The sequence below is a fragment of the Parus major genome, chromosome 23 (assembly GCF_001522545.3).
Source record: "Parus major isolate Abel chromosome 23, Parus_major1.1, whole genome shotgun sequence".
Classification (NCBI taxonomy): Eukaryota; Metazoa; Chordata; class Aves; order Passeriformes; family Paridae; genus Parus; species Parus major.
The window spans coordinates 2694196-2701478 of NC_031791.1; the positions used below are offsets into that span (position 1 = coordinate 2694196).

Consider the following 7283-nt stretch of genomic DNA (forward strand, 5'->3'; position numbering starts at 1 on the left):
GGGACTTGGATATCTGAGAATTTAAATTTATAGCACTTGGAGGATGTTGGAGCAACCAGGAGATACAGAGATCAAGGCCTGGAAAGCTGCAGAGTCCCTGCTGATAAAAGGGCTAAAGGATGTGGGCCAAATAAGCAGGAAGAGCAAGAAATTAATAATCAGTAGAATGGTGATTGATGAAGAGAATTGTGTGGCTTAGAGCCAGTGAACATTGATTCTTTTATTTACTAAAAATGTATAAATAAATGGAAAGGTTTTGGATCAGGGTCTGTGTGGAGGCCAGAGCCCTGTCAGCCACACACCCAAACCCTGGCCAAGGATGAAATAATGCCTGAATCACTGACACCAAAAAGCATTGTTAGGGAATCAGATTTTTCCCAAGGATTTGGGAGGATTTTGGAAACAATAACACAGCTCAGGTGGTCTCTGGCACGGGGAGGGGCACCCGAGGAGAGGGATCCTGAGGGGGCTTCTCCAGTTTTTTGCTGGTTCTGTTGCCCAATCTCAAATCTATTTTTCTCCTTACAAATAAAAGCTTCTTTTTAATTCTTCATTTATTTATTTACAATAAATTATGCCATCTAAATGAGAATATCAATTATTATAAACTATCATTTCCTCTGTAACAGCCCTCCATTCATACCTCTCGCTAATTACAAAAAGGGTGGTGCTTGAATCCCAGCCAAATTCCAGCACAGCCCACACCTGGCTAGAATCATGCTTTATTTCTGGCTGTGGAGAGCAGGGATTCCTCTGTAACCCTGTCCCTTTCTGGGGTAGGGGTCTCAGCTCTCCCCCTACAGCACCTGAACCTCCCCAAGAAGGAGGTGAAGGTTGGGGTGAGTCCGTGCAACTCTGTTTGGGGTTCAGGTGCTGGTTGTAAAGTTGTGGTTTCAGTGTAAAAGCTGTCCTAGAGCAGACCTTGCACGTTCTTTAGTTTGCAAAAATATTCATTCATAACCAGTTGGTTCTCAGCCCACGGATGGGAAGTTGTGAATCACAGATTAATTCCCAGTGCAGAGCTGAATGGAGAGCACAAGTGAGCTTTTTCCTTGTTTTTTGAGATATATATATATAATAATATATATATATATATTATTTATTTATTTATTTTCTGTGTGCAGTGCTCACGTATTTGAGGAGGCTTTGTTTAATTCCAATTTTTTTGCTGGGCTGCCCAGGTAGGAGCAGTTTCCTGGTGTCCCACAGCATCCTGGAGGGGTTTTCCTTGGTGTTGATGGAGCCAGGAACGTCCTGGGAAGCAGAGACAACTCCACACCACTGCTATCTTTCCAGGTAGAGGGGTTTTCTGAAAAAAAAGTAAAAAAATAAAAAGATCTGTGGAGTTTGTGGCCTGTTGCTGGTGGTGCTGAGGGGCTGAGCTGGGGCTTGGTGGCCGTGTTGGTGCCCAGCAAGCCCCAGGGGTCTCCGGGCTGGGCAGGGGGCTCAGCCCAGCTGGAGCAGTTTGTGCTGTTTTCCCTGTGGGTTCTGGTTCAGACTGGGATCAACTGGAGGGAACCAAAGTATAGGGAGGGTTGTGAGGGTGTCATATCGAATTATCACCTCCTGTACATGAGCAGAAATAGTGACGTGGAGCAGAAATGCAGCAAAAGTGAGTCTCTACCAATTTCCAGCCACTTTTACTGCCTCTGCCATTTCTTGTTACATTTCAGGCTAATCTGACCCAGACCCCATTCCCATATCTTCTCTTGACTAGGCTCCAGCTTTACCCACTGCCCTGACCCACATGGCACATGAGTTATTCCCCTTATCCAGAATTTCTGGGACTTCTCTCCACAAGTTTAACATGAATGAGAACAGGGCTGCTTTGGTGAATTGCTGTGCTGCTGCATGGTGTGATTTTAGCACTCTGCATCAGGGATTAGCTGCACAACTCCTGTTGCCATAGCTCTCGTCCCTCCGAGACTTAAATGTGTCACATAAACTGAATGAGGAACACAACCAAACCGGGAGGCGGGGGGAAAGGTGGGCAACAAAGGAAGGAGCCACAAACAAAGCAGGAATCTTTCCCTTTGATTCCAGCCTCATGATTCAACATTTATGATGACAATAATTCTGAGCTGTAAACAGCGAGTGAACAAAAGCCCCGTGTGGGAGGGAAGAAGGCTGAGCTCAGTATGACTGGCATTCCTTGAGATCACTCCTCAGGCTTCCTTCAAAGCCTTGAGTGTTCATCAGAGCACTGACAGCTTTCCCAAAGGCAATTCTGGCTCCAAAACAGACCAGCAGTGCTGTTTAGTCCCTTGGGCAGTGGCCAGTGCCTGAGTCTGGGTGGCAAAAGCAGGAAAAATCATCCCCAATTCCTGGAGTTCCTCACGGCAGTCCCCAGTGCACACTGCTGGAGGACATGGCAATAAATGGGAAGCTGCCTGCAATAGTTGGCTGGGTTTGTTTTCTTCCTTTATGGAAAAGGAGAAAAGTCACATTTCAGCCACAAAAGCTTCCTTGGGAGCCTTTCAGAGGAGTAATAAATAGTTCTGTGGGCCAGGGTTTAAGAGGTGCCAGTGCCCATTTGGGCTCTTTGGTGAACAAGCACCTGCTTGGTGCTGCTGTCCTGGGGGCTTTGGTTTGGCTGGAATAAGGAGCCGACCTTGGGAAAGGCAAAAAACAAAGTGGGGTGGGACCTGAAGGAAAAATCCCAGTGATTCTGGGTAGTTGGAATGGCTGTGACAGCAGGAAAAGGCAGAATTTATTTGTCACCTGTTGCTTGTGTCAGTCTTTAAAAATCTGAAGTCCTTCAGTTGCATTTTGGAGAGTAGTGCAAGGTGAAGTTCTGCTGTTGAAGGTTGTACCTGCCCTGCTCCAGCAGTTTGCCCAGCCAGGCAGGGTTCTGGGGAGCAGGGATGAATCCAGGGATTGGGTTTGGAAGCTGAATTGAGGGATTTAGCGTGGAAAAAAGTCCATGTGGTGAGCAGCAAGGACAGCAGGAGCGAGGCTCTGGGTCAGTGTGTGGGTTACAAACAGGGGGAGGGCCAGGGGATGGATGCAAACTGGTGAGAGCACATTCCTGGTGTGCTGGAATTCCCTCTGGAGCCGTTTGTCATGGATCCTGCATCTCCACCTGTCCCTTCTGCCCTCTGCAGTTTATGGACCTTTCCTTGAGCTCTTGTGCTGTGAGCAAGCCTGTCAGAATACCTGTCTGAAAGCCCAAGGGTCAGAGGAGTTAAAAATCAGGATTGTCTTTGGGGAAAAGAGAATAATGGAAGTGATGAGGCTCAATTGCCTTCAATCCATTTGGCTTTTAATTCCATGATAATGGGCACCAATTAGCTTAAGGAAACACTCATCTTTGAAATATTCATTGGGATGCTGGAAAATTGGCTTCATCTTTCTGGGGAGGAATCTGAGGAAAGGGCTGTGTTGGGGGTTTTTAATTTCAAAGAAAAGGAGAGGCGGATTTTAGTGCTATGTTTCCACTGTTCCAAATATATTTCTCCCAAAATCAGTGTCATCTTTTGTAAATGCTGCTTCCCTTCCGGAATGGCTCCATCCCAAGGCAAAGTATCCCAGTTTATTGGCAGTGTGGGCGTGGAGTTGGGTGCTTTATTTATCTGCTTGGATGCAGGACCCCAGAACATGGAGCAGAGGAGGACAAACAGTAGGCTGAGTTTTAAAAGCCTCGTTTCCAGGACTCCCAGGTGAGCTGCCTTTGGAAAGTGATGTCCAGTGCTTGTATTGGGCAGGTAGCAGAGAGCCTCTGGTCTAGTCCATTTTTCTGTCCCAAAATTAAAGTCTGCTGGGAAAATATTCTTCCAAAGGCTTTCAGCTGCTGGGCTCCTGTGTCTCTCACCTTGGTGCTGTGGACAACTCGGATGTTCAACAGCAGTTACCCAAGTTCAGTTCTCAGCTCTGTGACAGTCTGAGACAAACCTGGGAGGGTCCATCTGGGGCAGGATTTGTTCCTCCCCTTCAGCAAAAGTCGTGGTTGGCCAGCAGAAATTGTTACTGTGTCTTTCCCTGAGAACCAACTGCCTCATTCCTTCACAGCAGAGCTGCCCCAAGGAGCAGCCAGCCACCCTCCTGTGAACCTCACCTGAGTGAATCTGATAGATTTTGTGTTTTCTATGCAATTTTCTAATTTGGCTCCCTGCAGCCTTGGGCTGCTCTCCCTATTACAGTATTTAATTGAAATAAAGGGTGTGCAACACCTGTTCTCACCTGGGGCTCTCTGTGCAATAGAAATAATAACAATAACTTCAAATTGTGGTTTGGAGTGAGTTGCTTTGCACTTCTGCAGCGCTGCACTATTGAGCAGGGATGGGCAGGTTGTTTAGCTGGGATGAGGAGAGCTGATCACACAGAGTAATTCTGGTTTTCATACAATGATGTAGCTGCATGAGGGAAATGTTCACCCACAGGTTCTTCTGTGTCTTGGGCAAAAGGGCTTTAATTTGCTGTTGATGCTCAGAGCCAGGTTCTGACCTGGGAGATCTGGAGGGAGCATCAGAGCCCTGTGCTGTGCTGGGACCTTGTGTTGCCATCTCCTGAGTGTGTGGTGGCAGGTGTTTGGTGCAGCTGTAGGAGATGCTGGGACATCCTCATGCTTGGAGCTCTGGGGATCAGTTAGTGCTGCTGTGTCTCCCGAGAGGAAACTGCTGGAATGGCAGTACAGCTGAAACTTCTGCATCTGCTTACCTGCCCCTTTTCTGCTCCAAGATTCGCATTTCTGTACTAGAGGTGAGTTGCTTATAGCCCTGGGCCTTCACTGTCATCTCCTGTCCTTTGTCTTTTCATCTTCTACATTGTGTCCCCATTTTCAAGGTCTCTGCTGTAAAGCCAGGCCTGTGTCCCTCAGGAGTCACCCACCACTCCCTAGATGTTTTACATGAGAGGACAGGGGGAAATGGCTTTAAAACTGAGAGGGCAGAGCTAGATGGGATATTGGGAAGGAACTGTTCCCTATGAGGTGGGGAGACCCTGGCACAGGTGCCCAAAGAAGCTGTGGCTGTCCCTGGATCCCTGGAAGTGTCCAAGGCCAGGTTGGACAGGGCTTGGAGCAACTTGGGACAGTGGAAGTTGTCCTGCCTGTGGCAGGAGGTGGAACTGGATGAGTTTTAATGTCTTTTCCAACCCAAACTATTCTGGGATTCTCATCTTCCCTGCTGCTCCTGCCTTGGGAAATGAAGGTGTCACTGTCAGAAGGGGCAGCTGAGACCAAGGGAGAAGAAACAGGGACCTCACTGCAGTCTCCCCTCCAAGACAACATCCCTGCTTGGGCAAACACAGCCCATCCTAATGGAGTGCTTGCTTTTCCCTTCGTTTTCAGACAGCAGAGCCAGCCCGGGACCTGCAGCACGTGCACATTTACACCTTGTCCTCATCCCAGCTCCTCTGCCCGAGGTAAATGCAGAAAAGGGAGGTGATAATGGAGCTCCTGATTACCCAGACTAGGGTGAGCGAAGACAGGAATGCTGGCGAGAAGCTTCCCCCACCCCCCTCTTCCAAATCATATATTTTTCAAGTTCACATCAATTACTTCTGTTTCCAACTGGATAAATTTGAATGAGACACCCTTCTGTAATCTGCTGACAAGACAGTGAAGCATTTTTTGTTAGCACCTCCTGATGCCATCTAAATTGGGTGTTTGCAGGGAAGAAATGTAGCGTGCAGTTAGGAAAGATGAAAAAGCAGAGGAAGGAGAGGAAGGGGAGATGTTATTTGGAGCCTGTGTTAAGGGGGGAGTGCTGGGCTCTCGTGCAGGGAGCACGAGGCTACAGCTGAATGATGTGTAGAGGTGAAACCAAAGGGTCTGTGGGTTGTCTGGCTCCTTCTGGTGAAATTTCTCTGAGGATTGGAAGGGCCAAAGGGAATATTCTTGCTAACAGGAGTGGTAGAACTGTCTGCACCCTCTGCTCTGGGTACCACAAACTGAATAAGCACCATAAATGTGGTACAGTCAAAATACACCTGAATTTAGGCAGGTGCTCATCAAGAGTTCTCTTCTTAGCCTAAATTCATAATAGATAAGAGAGGAAAAAAAATGCTGAATCCAAACTGTTGGAGGCTGCATCCTTAACTTTCTGCCGAGGATGGCTGTGCCTCACTTAGCCTGGGGAGCTGCTTTGGCAGTGGGTGTGCTTGTAATGTGTTTTCAGTGCTTTTCTCCAAAAAAGATGCAGAACTGCCTGTGATGGATGTGGAATAGGGAGGGAGAGGGAGATGGTCCAGGGAGCTGTGCAGGGCATCTGCCACCTCACTGAGCATCTCCGTGGTGGAGATGACACCTCTGGGAGCAGGAGAAGAGAAAAGGTGAAGCTAAAATCATGGCACAGTGTTGCTACAACAACCTCTCTCTGCAGCAGAGATTTGCCATAGCAATAAACTTTAACAAGAGGGATTTGGGATTGGTGTGTTCCTCGTAAATCCTCTCAGGCCGGCTGTTTGCTGCCAAGGCTTTGGGGAGGGTGAGTGATAACAGATCTCCCTTGGTCTCAGGGAGCAGCTGGAGAGATCCCATTGCTGAGGAGGTACAATAAATGGAATTGATTTGTGCTAACTAAATTATAACTATTTGGAAAGTTATGATTAGAAGCAATCAAAAGAGTCAGTGTTACAAGGCAGATGTACCCCTTTACAGATGTTACATGTTAAAATTGAGGTACACGATGTAGTTTTGAGATAAGTGATGTCCCAAGATGAGATCAACCTTGAGATGGACAAAGTTGGAACGACTTTAGGCATAGGGCCTGAAAATTATAAAATGTAAGACTAATTAGTGGACTTAGCATAGTACAGTGCTTAGTATGCACACACAAACCTGTGAGGCCATCCAGAGGACAGTGAGGATGAGTGTAAGCCTTCGTCCAAAGACCACCAAAAGAAGACTGAAGACCCCCTAACAACAAGTGAAGCATGCACCATGAAGAAATGTGACATAAAGTCAAAAAAATCGGAAATAGGAGGAAACTTGTGGGAAACATTAATAAATATGTATAAGCATACAGTATATAAGTTTAATTTGAATTGTTTTGTTTTGTACATGAGGCAGGGTGGGAAGCCCTCTCTGGACCCCAGTCGGTTTTGCTTATGCTTTAATCATACTTAATTACTGGCAAATTGCATATATAAATTGTATTTTTTTTATTAATTGTATTCTTTTACTAAACTATATTATTTTATACCAAATTATTATTAAATTTACTAAATTGTATTCATTTTTAATTAAACTGCTGTTAACTCAATAAACCTAGTTGTCAAAATTCTGATTTCATTTACAACAGAGGGAACTCAGACTCCCAAAATCAGAGCAGCTGGAGAGTGAG

The 7283-nt window shown here is 46.5% G+C and overlaps 1 long non-coding RNA gene across 2 annotated transcripts; it reads left to right on the forward strand.

Annotated features, from left to right (window-relative positions):
- Positions 1–622: 622 nt before the first annotated feature.
- On the forward strand, positions 623–7032 carry LOC117245443. 2 transcript variants are annotated; one of them, XR_004500139.1, is made up of 3 exons: positions 623–839; positions 1182–1296; positions 5288–7032. It is a non-coding gene; the product is annotated as an uncharacterized LOC117245443 (long non-coding RNA). The 2 variants fall into 2 exon arrangements; XR_004500140.1 differs by lacking the exon at positions 5288–7032 and adding an exon at positions 3587–3707.
- Positions 7033–7283: the final 251 nt, after the last annotated feature.